This window comes from Dendrobates tinctorius, unplaced genomic scaffold, assembly GCF_039654945.1.
Source record: "Dendrobates tinctorius isolate UK_male_01 unplaced genomic scaffold, ASM3965494v1 ptg000008l, whole genome shotgun sequence".
Classification (NCBI taxonomy): Eukaryota; Metazoa; Chordata; class Amphibia; order Anura; family Dendrobatidae; genus Dendrobates; species Dendrobates tinctorius.
Genome location: NW_027361676.1, coordinates 42407576 through 42427148, shown reverse-complemented (window position 1 = coordinate 42427148; position 19573 = coordinate 42407576). Strand labels below are relative to the sequence as shown.

General features: G+C 46.7%; 1 protein-coding gene across 2 annotated transcripts in view; it reads left to right on the top strand.

Annotated features, from left to right (window-relative positions):
• The first annotated feature begins 2766 nt into the window (after window positions 1-2766).
• MFAP3L (microfibril associated protein 3 like) overlaps window positions 2767-19573 on the top strand; it is a 56973-nt gene continuing 40166 nt past the window's right edge. The window contains exon 1 of one of the 2 annotated variants that reach the window (XM_073577304.1): window positions 2767-2921. The gene's annotated coding sequence lies outside the window, so the exon portion shown is untranslated. Of the gene's footprint in view, window positions 2922-19134; window positions 19233-19573 lie in introns of those variants that run through there. The other variant, XM_073577311.1, reaches the window with a different exon arrangement.

The following is a 19573-nucleotide window of genomic DNA, read 5'->3' as shown; positions in this document are numbered from 1 at the left end:
GTTACCCCATTTCTTTTTTTTTTCAATTAAAATGCTGCACCAGCCAATCACAGCCATACAAAAACTTGGCATTGCTGTGATGGGGCCGGAAGTGCCCACACCCGAAGAGCTTGATGATTGGCTGCGCTGCCAAACCCGAACAGTAACACGGACTTCCGTGAGAAGTCAGTGTTCAGAGTCCGTGCATGGACACTAGGTGTCTGGTACAGACCCCAAACTTTACTGCTCTGGTTCGATCATCACTAATTATGAGTGACAAAAGCGGAAAATGTTCTGAAATTATTTTAATTAAATATATTATTATATTTTCTTATTATGAGTGCTCTTGTTTTCCATAGTCCCTTAGTCCTTGTTTTTTCATCTGTGTGTTTTTAATTAATTATTTTCACTTTTTGTCTTATTTTATTTAGGTTGTCCACACTTTGGAATTGACGTATTTTTATGGAACCTTTATCTTCCTTTACTCAAGTAACTCTAGACTGCATATTCTTTGGAGATTACCTTCTATACTATCTTTGAAATGGACACCAGTGTTTATAAATGCTTATATATTTTTATTATTTTTTCATATGAACACTTTAGCACCAATTATTTTGCTTTATGTATCCATACTTATATGTTGATGTTGTTTTTGTATTTTATTATATATATATATTCACGTATTTAATATTGGATGCATTTTTTTACTAGCTTTTTATTAGCTTATTATATATCAACACTCTAGTTGGCATTTTGCCACGCCCCGTCTTTGCACTTTAATCTGTAGATTTAGCACTTGTCACTTTATTGATTGTATTTGGTCTTTGCACTTTAATCTGTAGATTTAGCACTTGTCACTTTATTGATTGTATTTATATCTTTATCAAATTATTAAGATCACTGGTCTTCTGTAGTTTTGAATAATATATACTTACTTCTTTTCCTCTTCTTTATATATTTGGCTTTTGCCAGCATCTTTGCCCTTCACTTAGATGGAGTACGAATGGGACGCATGCCTGCTGTACTGGTGATACGTTGGTTTTGCCCACGGCGCTCGACTGTGGCGTGTGGATCTATTGACATCATAGGGGATTTCCCCTGATCCATTGCGCCACTGTGAGCATCAGAAACAAGGTCAGTGACGTTGCCGGAGAACACTGCGCATGCGCCGTTATGTATCCACTCCGGAGAGGAATTTTACTTTATACCTGGTATGTCACTAAGTATTTGCAATCACCACGCATGCATTGCGATATCACCCGCCCTATACACAGCTGATTCCTGGCGTTCATTAGTGCTGGGCATGCTTCCCCATTGTTCAAGAGTCTCTATATAATGCAGCCTGTTCACACAGTTAGTCACAGCCCCCCGAGGCCCACGTGAAACGCGCGTTGGGGCTGCTGTTTGCCTGTATTTGCATATGGAGGTGACTATGGGTAAGCTAGCCTATCCATTTAAAGTATTTGAGGCCATATGGTGGTGCATAGTCAGCTTTGTGTAGAGTTCTCCTTGCTTCCTTTATTTGGGTATACCTCTTTCCGGCATGACAGTACCCACACTTAGTTTTAGCACACCTACTGTTACTGGTGGTTACATAGGCTTACTCTTAGTCCCAGCCTATCTATACTTTTTCTATGTGCATTTACTGGCACTTGTCTGACACCATGTGCCTTTGCCATTGTATTGTATTTTTATGCTTTATACATGTTCTGTATTCATGATTGTTAATAAAATTTCATACATATTTTTCTATAATCTGGTTTATACTCCTAGTTTTTTATTGGGTATACAGCTGAGAGCTTTAGCCTGCAGCTGTGTGCTTTACCTGCACTTGTTATCAAAAATAGGGGGTTACCCCATTTTTTTTTTTCTTAATTAACATGCTGTGCCAGCCAATCACAGCCATGCCAACACTTGGGGCGGGAAGTGCCCACACCCGAAGAGCTTGTTGATTGGCTGCGCTGCCAAACCCGAACAGTAACACAGACTTCCGCGAGACGTTCGTGTTTGGAGTCCGTGCATGGACACTAGGCGTCTGGTACAGACCCTGAACTTCACTGCTCTGGTTCGACCACTAATTATTGGTGACAAAAGTGGAAAATGTTCTGAAATTGTTTTTCTCACTATGATTTTTTTGAATGTCAAAAACTTGACATTTTAATAGGGGTGTTTGGGCTTTTTCTTTTTATATCCCCTTTATGTATTGAACATTGTACCAATAAAAAAGTCAGTTCACCTTGCAAAAAACAAGCCTGGTGATATAAGGGTTACAATGGCTGATAAATCCCATTATTAGCCCTCACAGGGGTCTTACAGGACAGACCTGAGGCCTGCTCACGGACACGTGTTGTCATGCACCAGACGTACAATGACGACCCTTCTAACGGGTCGCTGCCGTGCACCGCCGGACGTGTTACCACAGTGACAAGCGCAGCTCGAGAACTCGCAAAGCGCCGGTATCAGTCATCAGCGCATGCGCCTTCACTCTCACTCTGCAGTGTATGCAATTACAGGCGAGGTGGACGGCGCTCAATGAGTAGGCGGAAAATTCTGTTAGGGCGGGGTTAATAATCTAAAGCCCGCCCCTTCGAAATCTGGGCAATGCCAATATATGGCATGGAGTCATGGACGCATCACGCCAACTGAAATGGGGGCTTCTCTTAGAGGTCTCATTGGGCGGGCTATCTAGAAACGGCATTGTGATAGGTGGAATTCCCTGTAGGCGTGAAAGAAGCTGAGTGATGATTGGTCATTTCGTCTGGGTTTATTATAAAGTAATAAAGGGTGGTTACACTGTAGAGTAAAGGCGTGGTATAAAAATGGTGGGTGTGGTTATAAGATGGTGTGGGCGGGTGGTAGTGTCAGCAGCTGTGGCGGAGGCGCAGTGTCCGGAGCGCAGTGCTGAGCCGGGACCTGTACTGAGAGGAGAGCCCGGCATACAGGTGAGGAGGCGGGCTGCTGTGCGCCGGCGCTGGGCGGGTGTATAGTCAGCGCGGAGTTATCACGTCCTGTGTGTGCTACGGTTCCTTCACTTCTAGCAGCAGTTGTAGTTGTCTGCCCTTATCTGTAGTTATGACATCTATGGCTCTGTTATCTGTGCGGTCCCTTTAATCGTGTCACCTCTAGGTGTTCTTATCTGTCCTCCCAGTGATATGACTCCTTATCTCCCCTGGCTGTGTCAGGTTTTGGAGCACATGGATGCACACAGCGCTCACTTTTCTGTGCACACATGCATAATTTCCCTCGGGATGAATAAAGTGTATCGTATCGTATGCAGCGCTCGCTGCCTGCGCGCGGATGCACGCAACCCTGGCTGCCTGCGCGCAACCCTGGCTGCCTGCGCGCGGATGCACGCAACCCTGGCCGCCTGCGCGCGGATGCACGCAACCCTGGCCGCCTGCGCGCGGATGCACGCAACCCTGGCCGCCTGCGCGCGGATGCACGCAACCCTGGCCGCCTGCGCGCGGATGCACGCAACCCTGGCCGCCTGCCATGTATGCACGCAACCCTGGCCGCCTGCGCGCGGATGCACGCAACCCTGGCCACCTGCGCATGTACGCATGCAACCCCGGCTACCTACGCGCGGATGCACAAAACACTGATGTACGCAACCCTGGCTGCCTGCGCGCGGATGCACGCAACCCTGGCCACCTGCGCATGTACGCATGCAACCCCGGCTACCTACGCGCGGATGCACAAAACACTGATGTACGCAACCCTGGCTGCCTGCGCGCGGATGCACGCAACCCTGGCCGCCTGCGCGCGGATGCACGCAACCCTGGCCGCCTGCGCGCGGATGCACGCAACCCTGGCCGCCTGCGCGCGGATGCACGCAACCCTGGCCGCCTGCGCGCGGATGCACGCAACCCTGGCCGCCTGCCATGTATGCACGCAACCCTGGCCGCCTGCGCGCGGATGCACGCAACCCTGGCCACCTGCGCATGTACGCATGCAACCCCGGCTACCTACGCGCGGATGCACAAAACACTGATGTACGCAACCCTGGCTGCCTGCGCGCGGATGCACGCAACCCTGGCCACCTGCGCATGTACGCATGCAACCCCGGCTACCTACGCGCGGATGCACAAAACACTGATGTACGCAACCCTGGCTGCCTGCGTGCGGATGCACTCAACCCTGGCCGCCTGCCATGTATGCACGCAACCCTGGCCGCCTGCCATGTATGCACGCAACCCTGGCCGCCTGCCATGTATGCACGCAACCCTGGCCGCCTGCCATGTATGCACGCAACCCTGGCCGCCTGCCATGTATGCACGCAACCCTGGCTGCCTGCGCGCGGATGCACGCAACCCTGGCCACCTGCGCATGTACGCATGCAACCCCGGCTACCTACGCGCGGATGCACAAAACCCTGCTGCACGCAACCCTGTCCGCCTGGGCGCGGATGCTCACAACCCTGCTGCGCGCGGCCGCCTGCGCGCGGATGCTCACAACCCTGCTGCGCGCGGCCGCCTGCGCGCGGATGCTCACAACCCTGCTGCGCGCGGCCGCCTGCGCGCGGATGCTCACAACCCTGCTGCGCGCGGCCGCCTGCGCGCGGATGCTCACAACCCTGCTGCACGCGGCCGCCTGCGCACGGATGCTCACAACCCTGCTGCGAGCGGATGCTCACAACCCTGCTGCACGCGGCCGCCTGCGCGCGGATGCTCACAACCCTGCTGCACGCGGCCGCCTGCGCGCGGATGCTCACAACCCTGCTGCACGCATCCCTGGCCGCCTGTGTGCGGAAGCATGCAACGCTCGCTTTCTGCAGACCTGTAATTACAATCAGTATATACCTAGTTTATGACTGCACATCAGCTTACAGAGAAGATGTGCAATTTCACAAAGGTCATCCCTAATATTAGTGTGACCTGTACAGGTTATTGCTCTGCCCTTTTAAACTCATGGGAGGGCTCTTCACAGTAATTGCACTTATCTGAAGGCCGTCAATGTTTTTACTTGGCATTGTCGATAATATCCAACACTGCTCAGGAGCAGATCCACATGGTAGGTGATAGGTTATGAGTACAGGGGTCGTTTGTCTCCCATACTAATGGCACAGCCGTTCGGTATATGCACTTTGTTGCCCAATCCACGGACATCTTGTAGGCATTGGCTTTGTGTTTTCAGCCAGGTATGTTTGACTCTGAAACACTGTGGGCGGCACAGTGCCATTTTATCACTGGGTTCTTCCAACTCAAAGCCACCATGTGGTCTGCCTCTATATCAGTACACTAGCTTCTTCATAGGTCCTGACTCCTGATATTTAAGGTACTGAAAAAAAGGACCGGTGTTAGCCATGTGTGCGCCTGTGTCATCTGTGTGGCACGTACTGGAATAGAATGCTTAGAAATGACCGATGCTTAGATGTTAAAGATGGGCAGATAAATAGATATGCGAGATATAAGGAGTACTTCATGTATGTAGTTTAGTGTACATGTACTAAAGAGGTTGTCCACTACTTTAGCGTTGATAACCCATGTCTGATCGGTCAGGGTTTGAGCCAGGCATCCCTACTGATCAGCTGCTACCAGTGTCGGCAGCCAGAAAGTACTTACTTGCGGAGCTGGCCGTCTTCTGATAGTGGCCCCTGGCTTGGTACTACATATCCACCACATATTCAAATCAATAGGCGCCTGATGTGTAGTGGCCACAGCAGGGTGCTATCAGAAGACAGACTGTTCCACAAATGAATATTTCCAGCCTGTGCTCACACCGATAACTGCTGATCGGCAGGGGTGTGGGACCCTGACCAATTAGACATTGATGACCTATCTTAAGGGGGCCCCCCTATTTTTGATAACCAGTAAAGGTAAGCAGACAGCTGTGAGCCGATATTACCACAGCCACCCCAGAAGTGGCATATCACATTAGATGCATCAATTCTGACACTTTGCCTGGATCTTCTCGATTTAGCCCGAATGCGAATGCACCAGGGCATAGTATTGGCGTTGATGTTAGCTGTGATTTGTCAAAAAGCATACCTGGCATCAAGCCCCGCGGTTAATAATGGAGAGGTATCTATCAGACGGTGTAAATGAAAGCAGTAAAACAAGTCTCCTGTGACAAAAATGCCAGGAAGCAAAGCTATAGCTGCAGAGGTATACAAAGCAGGCGGCCCTGTCCTGATGCAAATGATAACTAAACTATTCAAGTCCATGTGGAAAAAGGAACGGGTTCTGCGACAGCTGATGGATGCCAGCATAATCCACATCTATAAGAAAAAAGGCAACCGCCAACCTTGCGACAACCATCTAGATATCTCCCTTCTTTCCACTGCTGGGAATATTATGGCTCGCCTCTTGCGCAACCACATCTTTCACCACCTTAAGAAAGTTCTACTACATGAAAGTCAGTGCGGCTTACGCGCTGAACGTGGGACGGCAGATAGGATCTTTGCGGCGCTTCAGAATTATTGCATCTAATATGATGTGCCAATTCGGGGCAGCTTTGGGTTGGTATTTTTAGTTTGGGAAGGGCCCAGTAACAATGGACCTTCCCAGCCTGATAATATCAGCACACAGCTGTCGACTTTACCTTTGCTGGTTATCAAATTTTTTTCATTTATTAGGTTAATACAAGTTCATTCAGCTACAAATGCTTGGCACTAATTATATATCACGGATATCTATCTATCACACCTAAACACCATTCATTTCTATTCTATTACGATACGTGGAACAGGGATGTCACACTTTCTCATCTATGTGTACATGTGTGGGACGTATTGACATCTGTGCTGCCAGGGGAAAAAAAAGGACATATCTAGGGTCACATGGACACGGTCCGTGTGAAGACACGGACATATGCCCCATAAATTATAATGACAGCCCCCCCCCCGGTAGTCAGAATCAGCCATAACGGGGGGGGGGGTGTCGCATGGTTATATAGTCCGCGTTTTAAATCCAAAATTCTTTTATTAACATTGATTATTTTCCCTCAGGAGCGGTCATTTAAGGGCTAAGTGTGTTGGTCAGCTGACTTTATTTGTAATCTGATCTGGTTATGTCAGGTTTTCTTTTTGCCGTTTTTAACGGGCTGGGATTGGTTAAATTCTTTTGGCGATTATTCTAGTGGGTATATAAACTCCTGTGTTTAGTTTATTTACCTCAGCAGCGGTTTTCCTGTGAAGACAGAAGATCCCCCCCCCACCCTCCCTCCCTCAAATTTTTTATTTTTGTCGTGATGTATTATTCTGAGGGGAAATCTCCCATTTTTATGGGAGGATTGTGTCTAGGAATGGTAACTTATGGTTATTTATATGGATTTATCTATTTAATACTTGGTGTTATTTATTATATTTTAACCCAAAAATAAAACTCACGGCCACTTTTTACCCATTACCTGATTGTCTAGTCTTTTATTATTAGATCTTAAGTTGAGCTTTGTATAACCATGGGTCTACATGTGTACAGTGTCTCTGGTACATGTGAAAACTGTCACCACACGTACCAGAAACACTGATGTATGAAGGGGGCCTTAGGACCATTTTTACTCCAGGGGGGGAAAAAGTGCTAAAAGTGACCTTTTTATGTTTGCTTTTTATTTATTATTTAATTTTTTAAATTTACTTGGTTATTACTTATCCAGGTGTTTGAGTCTACTCCATCTTTTGCACATTTATACATTTAGTACAAAATTAATTTTATTGTTGCATAGTTGAGAAGTAACATCTGACTCTTTAAAGGCTTACAAAACTGTAAAAAGGCATAAAATGATCACTGATAACACATGAATGGTATGTACAGCAATCATCATCATTGTTGCTTTTTTATATATACAGTGTTGTGTTTGGAGCTAAACTACCGTAACTAAAATGGCCACCCCTCCTCTATTAGGTGTCTGTCTGACATTCGCAGCAAAATCATTCATGCAGTCTAATCTCTGCATGAATGCATGGCCATTTGTTTATTATTTTTGCATGCAAGAAATAATCCAGACCATTTTTCATTACTGCGCTGAATCTGATTTTCGTCCATTTTTGTACCAGGTGTTTGGGGTTGTTGTTGTGTGTGTGTTTTTTTTTTTTGTTTTTTTTTTATCAGGGTAGAATTTAATTTTTTCTCAGAACACATAAAAAAATCCATACTTCTACTCATTAATGGGTTCATGTTCTTCTACTAAACAAAAAAAACGGATAGAACAAGTACATGAAGATGAGGCCTCAAACATATAGGGTTTATTTTCCGCACTCTTCAAAAGAAATAAGAGCAGATCAGGGCATCTTCCCGTACCAAGACGCAAAGTCCAAAATCCAAGGAACCCACTTGGACACAGCATGCACAGGAAAAAAGAAGACTTCGTCCAGCAGGTGATGATCTGAGGCCTGACGGTAAGCTAGTAAGTGGATGGAAATGTCCGGGACACCAGCGTTGAGCTTCCCTTGCTGTCTGCAGAGGATTCCCATCCAGTATGCCTTCAAAACTATGTTTACGCTGACTTGGCAGCAAAGCTTGAAGGCAGTGCGCTTGTACCTGCTTGCCATTACTTGCTGGTTCTATAACAGCTGGATTGCTTTAATAGCTGATTTCCAGACAGCATCATGTTTGCACAAGTTTGGAGTTAGACGATTCTCTGGCACGCTTGCTTTAGGAATGTGACGGAGCTGTAACAAACAGGATCAAAGTGCTTTATGGCAAAGTGCAATGCTCAGCGTGCTGCAGACATACAACGCAAAGTTGGGTCCAACCAAATGTTTTCTATAAAACACCTTCCAAACAGTTCAGAATGTATCTGTCCAGGGTGTACCCTTTTATATATCATCTCACTCATGTGTTCTTTTATAATTCATGCTACTTACATTTCAGTGCTACTTAAAAGGAGAAGATAGGGCTCCAAAGTACAGTATGAATGTATACAGGCTGAATGTATAGGGGACCTAGCTTCTCTTAGAATCAGAAAAGTGGCAGCATGGTTGCTCAGTGGTTTGCACTCCAGCCTTGAGGCGCTGGAGTCCTGGGTTCAATTCCCACCATCTGCAAGTAGTGTATGCTCTCCCCCGTGTTTGCATGGGTTTCCTCCGGGTTCTACGGTTTCCTCACACACTCCATAGACCTACTGATAGAGAATTTAGATTGTGAGCCCCATTGGGGACAGTGATGATAATGTGTGCAAAACTGTAAAGCGCTACGGAATATATTGGCGCTATATAAATAGAGACACCTATAAAGTAGCAGCATAATATACAACAGGTATCTACGTATACCCAGTATGCATAAGAAATCTCTCCAGTTCTGGAATAATGATACTACCGGATCTATGTGCTCACTCAGCATGCAAAATAAACCAAAACGGCTGTTTAAATAAGTATTATTAGAGAGATCAGTGTTCAGAGAGAAATCAGAACTACAAAGACCCTATTTCATCACCTATATGCCACAGAAATATGCATGTGCGAGTACAGGGACAAAAACATGAATATGAGGAAATAGCCACCCCACATATATCACAGATAAAAAAAAAAAAAAAAAATGGAGTGATTTTTACCCATTCATTTGTAGTCAGCAGTCAGGTCTAGGAGGTACATCACAATCCAATAGATGCCTCCAGCGAAAACGAGAATAATTCCTTAATATCTTTTTACCCTTCGCCATGTCAGCACCCACTTGGGGGAGAGGGATCTGCCTATAGGAACAGGAAACCTACAGAGATAAGAGGGCGGTCCGCCTCTCCTCCTCAGTTGGTTTCCTGTTCCTATGGGAAACCGCAGGATTCTCCTACAGACATACCTGGGCCAAGGAACCCCCAGTCTCTGTGGGAACGGCAGGGGTTCCGGTCCAGAAGCAGCAATGGGGGAGTGCTGTAATCCGGCTCCCTTCTCGACTGAAAAACCGCAGCAGCACGGGCAGAAACGTTGGGTCCGGTGAGGCCGCCCGGGGTTCCCCTGCATAATTGCACGCCACCAGGATCCGGAGAGGACCATCCCGATCCGTGTGGGAGCGCGGAACTGGAGGAAAACTGATGCAGCCTCCGGCGTTCCTAAGGCTTCAGCGTCCAGAGGGAAGATGCATCACCGGAGGTTCCCCAGCGGCAGGGCGCACGTGCGGGTCCTGAGAAGCATCGCAAGACCGCGCACAGGCATGCGAAGCGCTCCCCGCCCCCCTCCTGGCAGAAGCTGCAGGGGAGGGGAAAGGGAGATGGCACTATTCTGCAGAGCGGCCCGGCGGCTGTATACCAGGCCGGGCGCGCGCTGATTAGCTGCGCCTACCCCAAGGAGGCGCACCTGGAGGGGGGAGGTACCGGTAAGATGGTGGGGCATATAAAAAACCCTGCAGCGGTGAGTGTCACGTGCAAGCATGTCTTCCCCAGGACAGAGCACGCATCCCCCGGCAGGTGATACAGCGGCATCCAAGGACCACTCGGGCAGAGGTTCCTCGGACAGAAGCCACGCCAACAAACCGCCTGATTCGGTACCTACAGCTTCTTTGGGTGAGTGAACGACTCTCTGCCTATAAAGCTGATAAATACTTCTCTCTTTCTTCCCCTCTCTCCTTCGCTACGTCTCCTCCCTCAGGCTAAAAAAAGAGAAATAAAAAAATAGTGTGCCCTTTGCAGACGTCCCCTACCGGACTCTTACACCAAAAGGCTATGTAAAAAATGCATTAATGAAACCTCAAAACAGGCATCAGCCACAGACATAAGGGCCATAATAAGGGAAGAGTTACGGGCCCTAACCCAGTCTAGTAGTACACCCATACATACTAAGACTAAGAAACCGACTGCGGTCAGCTTAGACTCTGACGAGGACGAAGCGGTGATCTCTGATAGTTCCAGCGCATCCTCATCGTCATCCTCCTCAGATATGGAGGGGCGTTTGTGTTTCCCCTTAAGTCCTCGTCACACTAAGCGACTTACCAGCGATCCCGACACCGATATCAAGGTGTCAGGCTCGCTAGTAAGTCGCTATGTGATCGCTGTTGAGCTGTCACACAGACAGCTTCACCAGCGATCAGCACAGCGATGCCGAGCGCCCAGCATCGCTGGCCATCGCTGTAACAAATAGAATCAAAATAAAAAATATAGTTATTCTCACCTTCCGACGTCCCGTTCAGCCATCCTGCCTCTCTCCACGCTCCGGTCCCAGTGATCCTTTGCGAGAATGACCGCGAGATGTCACGGTCTCGCGGGATAACAAAGTCTCGCGGTCATTCGTGCAAAGGATCACTGGGACCAGAGCGTGGAGAGAGGCAGGATGGCTGAACAGGACGTCGGAAGGTGAGAATAACTATATTTTTTATTTTTTTTTATTTTTTTTTACACCTGATCGCTGGTCTCCCGCCTGTCACACACAGCGATGCGTGCTGGCCAGCGGGAGACCAGCGACCAAAGAAATGTCCAGAGGTTTCTTCCAGCGATACCGGCAGGGGGGCCGCTCGCTGATCGCTGTCACACACAGCGATCTCGCTGGTGAGATCGCTGTTACGTCACAAAAGTTGTGACTCGGCAGCGATCTCGCTACCGAGATCGCTTAGTGAGACGGGGCCTTTAGAAAACATGGACTACTTAGTTAAGTCTGTGAGAAACACCATGGGGTGCACCGAGACAAGGGAGCTGCAAACAGCACAAGAAATTATGTTTGCAGGACTAACGGATAGGAAGAGAAGAGCCTTTCCTTTTATACCAGCCATAAAAGCCCTGGTTAAGAAAGAATGGGAGAAGCAGAACCAGAGAGGTTATCTCCCCTCGGCCTCAAAAAGAAGGTACCCCTACAGTGACGAGGATTTGTTAACGTGGTCTAAGGTCCCGAAAGTGGACGCGGCAGTCGCCTCTACCTCAAAACTATCAGCCCTACCGGTAGAGGAAGCAGGTTTACTAAAAGATCCACTTGACCGTAAAGCCGATGCCTCTCTGAAAAGGGCATGGGAGGCAGCTACCGGCACATTTAAGCCGGCAATAGCCAGTACTTGCACGGCTCGTTCTATGCTGGTCTGTCTGGATTGATCAACTAGACCAGCAAATAGACCAAAAGATCTCCAGGGACAAACTACGAGCCGCTATTCCCTTGATCTGTGGCGCAGCTGCGTTTATAGCGGACGCTTCTGCTGACTCATTACGTTTGGCAGCCAGGACAGCAGGCTTACTTAATGACGCCAGTCGTAGTCTGTGGCTTAAAAGCTGGAGAGGCGATACTCAATCCAAGGCAAAGCTCTGTGCTATTCCTTGTGAGGGTGAGTTTTTGTTCGGGAAAACCTTAGATGACATCCTCACCAAGCAATAGAAAAAAAAAAAGGGCTTCCCTATCCCCCCTCTCCCATTTTATAGGAGGGTGTTTAGGAGACGACCATTTGGTAGAGGAAGGCCAGCTGAGAATCAGAATCGTTGGGCCACAAAGGAGGACAAGAACAAAGGTGCCATGTTCAAAGGATCCTCCTTCCGCAGAGACAGGAGCTAAAGAGCCAGTCCCTCCAGTAGGAGGAAGACTAAAATTTTTCCTTCGAGAATGGGGAAAAAATCACAGCCAGCCCTTGGGTTCTGGACATTGTTAGAGAAGGGCTAAAGATAGAGTTCCACCACGTCCCCGTAACTCAGTTATAACATCTCTCAACTCGCCAATCCAACAGCAGGCCCTGGAAGTTGAGATTCTAAGCTTGCTGGACAAAAAAGTATTGATCCATGTGCCCAAAGGACAGGAAGGGAGAGGACTTTACTCCCCTCTTTTTCTGGTACCTAAGCCAGATGGCTCATTCAGGACAATAATCAATCTGAAAAAGCTAAATTAATTTATTAAAAATCATAGATTTAAGATGAAGTCTATTAGATCTACAATTAAGCTCCTCTTCCCCAATTGTATGATGGCGGGCTTTGATCTAAAGGATGCTTGTTATCATCTTCCCATCCATTACAGGTATCAGAAATACCTCAGCGTGGCGGTCTCCCTCGCAGGCTCCATACACCATCTCCAGTTCACAGCCATGCCATTCGGCCTTTCCATCGCACCACGCGTTTTTACAAAGGTGGTGCTGGAAGTAATGGCCTTCTTACGCCAGAAGGACACCTTGATAATACCCTATCTGGACGACTTTTTAATAATAGGGAACTCAACTCGACAATGTAATAGACGAGTTGCTGACGCAATCTTATCCCTACAGGCTCTAGGATGGATAATAAACTTCAAGAAGTCCAGAGTCGAGCCACAATCCGTCCAGTCCTTCCTGGGTCTCCAACTAGACTCCACAAACCAAAAATGTCTACTGCCACAGGTAAAAATTGCAATGATCAAAACGAAGATCACGTTAGCAATGGACAAACCATGCATGTCCTTGAGGGAAGCAATGTCCCTCCTAGGGTCCTTTACCTCTTGCAGTTCAGTGGACCCAGTTCCACACCAGGGAATTACAACATCAAGTTCTCTTAGAGGAAACTCATGTCCGGGGGAATTTGCCGAGAAAAATCACCTTATCCCAGACGGTCCTAACTTCCCTAGCGTGGTGGTTAGATGACGATAATCTATCGGGAGGAGTACCATGGGTGATAATGCCTTCCGTATAGTTACCACTGATGCCAGCCCTACAGGATGGGGGGTTCATATGGGAGGGACCTTCTCCCAAGGCCTGTGGGATATAAGCGAGAGGCAGGATTCCTCAAACTTAAAAGAACTGAATGCGGTTAGTCAGGCGTTATATCACTTTCTTCCACAGTTACAAGGGGAACACGTGAGAATCCTTTCAGACAACACCACAGTGGTCACATATCTGAACAGGCAAGGCGGAACTCGATTGGTCAGCTTAATGTCTTGCGCAAGAAAGATCTTATCCTTAGCCGAAAAGCAATTTTTGTCTCTCTCGGCTCTCTACATAAGAGGAAAAGACAATTCGGAAGCAAACTTTTTAAGCCGCCATACGCTACGGCAAGAAGAATGGTGCCTGAGCCGGCAAATATTCACACACATTGTGTCACTATGGGGTCTTCCCCAAATAGATTTTTTCGCCACCAGACAGAACAGACAGGTGCGAAGGTTTGCCTCTCTGGACGTAACAGACCGTCCAGAAATTCTGGATGCCCTCCAAGCCCCGTGGCAGTTCAGACTGGCATATGCATTTCCCCCAATCATACTACTGCCGCAGGTTATCAGAAAGATCAGGGCAGAAAAGGCGCGGATAATCTTAATGGCGCCATTTTGGCCCAGGAGCCCATGGTTTTCATGCCTACAAGCAATGTCAGTGACAGACCCTTGGGTGTTTCCTTCAACCCCCAAGCTCCTCTCTCAGGGGCCGTTCTTCCATCCTCAATTGGACAATCTCCACTTGACGGCTTGGAACTTGAGAGGGAAATGTTGAGAGCAAGAGGGTTCACGGAAGGGTTAGTCAATACCCTCCTGCAGAGTCGAAAATTGGCTACTACAAAGATTTACACCAGGGTATGGAGAAAGTTCCTAGAGTTTCACACAGCTCCTGACTCTAGAGAAATCCCGATAACACCAATTCTAGAATTTCTATAAAAAGGGAAAGATCTAGGACTATCTGTCAACACACTAAAAGTTCAAGTGTCTGCTCTAGGGGCCCTCTATAGTTATAACGTAGCAGGCAATAGATGGATAGCCAGATTCATCTCGGCCTGTGAGCGGAGTGAACCAGTACACATACCCAGAGTACCTCCTTGGGACTTGAATTTGGTACTAGATGCCCTAACACGCTCCCCCTTTTGAACCGTTAGACTCAGTATCCCTTAAGCACCTATCTCTTAAGAGTACTACTAGTGGCACTAACTTCAGCCAGAAGAGTCAGCAACATACAGGCACTCTCAATAGAACCTCCATTCCTGTTAACATTCCAGGATCAGCTGATATTAAAACCAGACCCCTCATACCTACCAAAAGAAGCGCGGAAATTTCATAGTTCACAAGAGATCCACCTCCCTTCATTTTTCAGTAACCCTTCTACTCCAGAAGAAAAATTCCATACACTAGACGTTAGAGCAGTATTACAATACATCGAAAGGTCTAGCAGCTGGAGGAAGAGTAGGGCTCTGTTTTATTTCCTTCCAGGGCCAAAAGAAGGGATATGAGTTCACAAGGGGTACCCTGTCTCGGTGGATCAGGGATGCGATCTGTTTGGCCTACTCTGCGAGAAATGAAGATCCTCCGAAAGGTATCAGGGCACATTCCGCCAGAGCTATGGCATCCTTGTGGGCAGAAAGAGGAGACGTCACAATCGAGTCTATATGTCAGGCCGCAACTTGGTCAATGCCCTCTACCTTTTATAACCACTATAGGCTTGACTTATCATGCTCATCTGGCCTAGCCTTTGGTAGAGCGGTCCTCAGCACGTGGTCCTTCCCAGGTGACGGTCTCTGAAAGTCTCTCCAAAGCCCAATTACTTACCTGTAATGCTCTTTTAATGAGTCCACGACAGCACCCGCTCACTACCCTCCCTAGAAGTTAACAACATAATGTATATACACCTTCTTAGATATAAAACTGATAAACTAAAATATGGAAATGGCCTAATAATTGGCGGTCCTCCGGGTACTCTGAAATCCAACTGAGGAGAGGTGGACCGCCTTCTTTTATCTCTGTAGGTTTCCTTTTACTATTGGCAGATCTCTCTCTCCAAGTGGGTGCTGTCGTGGACTCATTAAAAAAGCATTACCGGTAAGTAATCCGGCTTATCCCCAAAACTCCCGCACTGACAAGTGCAGTCCACATCTGACCCTACAGTGGAGGCCCTGCTCTCTCCCTGTGCAACCAGATGCGCTTCATCAAAATTCGTCTCTTCAGGGGACCTATGGCACACATGGGCAATTTCCTATCAATGCAGATGTGTAGAACAACTCCTAGGCTCTTCCTATACAAGTTGAAGGGACACACAGGGAGAGTGCAGGGCCTCCATTGTAGGGTCAGATGATCTGTTGCAACTAGACAAAATTTTACAAAACTGAATATCAGGTTCTTGGTTACCATGCTGATCAGACTTCATGAAGCTTAGTACCATGTATCAGCGAACATCTTAAGGGCTCTTTCAGACGCTAGTGTGTCCAGTATGTGCCGTGACAGTTTTCACACGTATCGGAGACACTCACACAGATCCATTCAAGTGAATGGGTCTGTGCACATGTCAGTGTGTTTTCACGGACCGTGTGTCCACGGGCAAAATACGCTGACATTTCCATTTTTTTTTTTTTTTTTTTTTTTTTCCAACAGCAGCACAGGTAACAAAAGGTCTCGCACATGTGCACACTGACATACATGTGTCATCAGTGTAACACGTACCGGCACCTGGCAAGCAGTGGTGCTCTTAGCGCTGTTCCCCAGCAATGGGTGCTAAAGACAGCTTTCATCATTCTCCCCTGCTCGCGCTGTGATCAGCTCTTGCAGGGGAGAATAGAGAGTTGTATTCATCTGATAACAGCAGCAACTGATGGGACTACTACTCCCATCAACCTGCACCTCCTGTCGCAAATAACAGCAAGAGTAGGGGGCTGCTGATGGGAGTATTCATCAGCCTGTGCTATAAATAAACTGCGTGGGTTCCCCTGTATTTTTGATAACAAGCCTGGCAAAACTGACAGCTGCGGGCTGCAACCTTCAGCTGTCCGCATTAGCAAGGTTGCTTATCAAGAATAGTAGGGTCTCCGTGTGTGTGTGTGTGTGTGTGTGTGTGTGTGTTTTTTTTATTTTTTTTATTTAAAATAAAAAAAAAAAAACTGCGTAGGGTCCACCACAACTTTTTTACAACCAGCCTTGCTAAAGCAGACAGATGGGGGTTGGTATTCTCAGGCTGGTAAGGGGCAATGGATATTGCCCCCTCCCCACCCCCAGCCTAAAAATAGCAAGCCACAGCCGCCCAGAAAAGACACATATATTAGATGGCACTTTGCCCAGCTCTTCCCACTTGCCCTGTAGCGGTATCAAATGGGGTTCATATTTTGTGGGGTTGATGTCACCTTTTTATTGTCCGGTGACACTAACCCGTGGGCTTGATAATGGAGAGGCGTCTATAAGACACCTATCCATTGCTAATCCTACAGTTGTATGGTAAATAAACATACAGCAAGTATAAAGTCCTTTATTTAAAATAAAAACAAAACACATTTTTCCATTTTTGTTTTAAAATAGCAAGCACAGTTATACTCGCCTAACGGGCATTTCATTGAAGCCCTCGTCTACTGTAATAAAACAAAAAAACACAATATCCCTCACCTGTCCAGCATTCTGTTCAATGCCATAATCCATGTCTGAGGATAAATAGTTTTCAACCTGGATGGTGCCAAGATGTGACCAGAATTTCCTGAATCGTTGTCTGCTTGGAAAAATATGGCATGTTCGCCTGAATTTCAAGACGTCTTATGCACATAATCTAAAATTTACACATCTGTTATCGACAAAATACCAAGAAACTACTGTTCTTATGGTGATGCCTTGGCCCATGATCACATTGCAGGTGAAGCTGATAATTATTCTCTCTAGTAACCAAGCAAAAAAAAGAACAGGAATACGAGTGGACGGAGTTTCCCTTTTCAATGGGTTTTCCGACACCTAAAAACACTTTTTGGCAAGTGTGAGGTGACATGAATGGTGCCCCTGTCTGTGCCGCCTCTGTTTCCCAGTCTACTACGCCTTGTCGCTCGTCACATTTTATGAGCAGGGCTCTCTCATAATGTGTCATCAGGTTTTGCTGGATTTATAGCTGTCTCCTTAATGCCAGTAATTTCTGTGCTGCTTTTATATATTTCTCTGATGTTTTACAACCTGTAAATGTTTTGTACTGTGCAAGTGCGCAGAACATCATTCACAAGCTCTAGGAATGAATGTGAATCATAAACTGTACTCCATTAATTATAGTCCTGCGTGCTTCACATCATGGCGATCATACAGAGATCGAATTGGTAAGAGTGTGATATAAATACCCAGAGAGCATGATGTCCATGGTGTGATGACCTTCAGATCCAGAAAAATGACCTCAGTTCAACATTAATAAGGCCTGATGGGTGCTGGATTTCCAGTTATTCTGGATCAATAAATACAATGTTCTTGTACAAATATTTAAAAACTTCACCCCCCCCCCCCTTCAATCACGCTCTACTGATGTAACGCTATTCTGGCCCACTGCCGGCCACTGTAATGTGGCCCTGCTGATGAGGTCGGCACAAGAAAGGATTCCCTGGAACTAGAAATGGTACAAAGAGCCACAAAACTGATAGGAGGATGTTGGTCATGAGGAAAAATTAAAATACGGTAAATGTATTTAAGCGTGAGAAGAGTATTTTAAGGGTGACCTGATTGCCATGTACAAGTTCATAAATAGCCCACACAAAGTATGGTTTAAAGCCGTTTTATGGGGGGGGGGAAAAAAACCCTTGAAAGCAGGGGCGTAATGATTGCAGTCGTGACCGGGCCCGTGCGGGTGAGGGACCTTCAAGTGTGAATACAAACTTCAACTGGATGTGTGTACTCAGATGGGGCCCAGGCAGGATAAGGAACATATAAACTAGGATGAGGGTATATATACCAGGATGGGGCCCAGGATAGGGGACATATATACCAGGATGGGAGGTATTATATATAATATTTTAATATACCTGGATTGGGCCAGGGTGAGGGTTAGCTATAAGAATGAAGGATATATATACCAGGATGGGGGTGGGATATTGGGCTCTAGTTACGCCACTGCTTAAAAGGCAAGGGGACGCTCAATCCAATTGGAGAAAGAAAGGCTTCTTTACCATTAGAACTGTTAATCTGTAAAATATTCTACCTGAGGACCTTGTCACAGGGGAAACCATTGATGGGTTAAAAAAGGCATAGATTTTGTAGTTTTTCTTCTAAAAAAAACAAAACAAATGCATATGTTAAAATATAAATGTCTTTTTCTGATTTTCTGAATGTTAATCTACAGTCAAGTTCAGGAGGGAAAAATTAGCTTTTAAAGGGATCCTTATAGCTGATATATCGTGACTGATCCTCGGGAAGCATGTATCAGGCACCAGCTGTGTGATTTCAGCCATATATGTTTAACTCTTAAATGCTGCAACTTTTCAGAAAAAACATTGCCAGCCACTGAGAACTGAGTCGCACGGGACACTAGTCAGACAGATGGGTCCCTGACGCCCGTGTATCTAGCAGCATGGTTCGGTAGCCGGATTTACTTTAAGGTAGACTGGGTCATGCATTATTGATGTACTTAAACCTCTTCCCTTTATCCTTTCCCATTCATCAGTTGAACTTAATGGAAATGCGATGGGCTGCAGCAGGCATATGATGTCACCACTGCAGCCACATCACCAAAGACTGAACAGCAGTAGAGAGGAAAGAGGTAAATAATGGTGAATGTTGGAGAAAAAAAAACCTTCATTCCTGGTTTGGGGTGACCGGATCATTTATACTCACAAAAAATAATCGGCAGCACATTGCTCCTTGCAATCAGGTTATATGTGGTGCTGACAGCCTGACGCTGTATGGAGGCAGAACACTAATGTTAGAGATCGTTCTGTCCCCTACAGCACGAAGGCCGAGCATCTTGTGTGTAGTCAATCAGCGCTCATCGCAGTGACATTAATGGTGAAACTATCGGTATAAAATATGGTATAAGGTTTTTTTGTTTTGCCAAACGTAGCCATGATCTTCTGTCCACTTTTGGTTGGAGCGTCTTGGTGT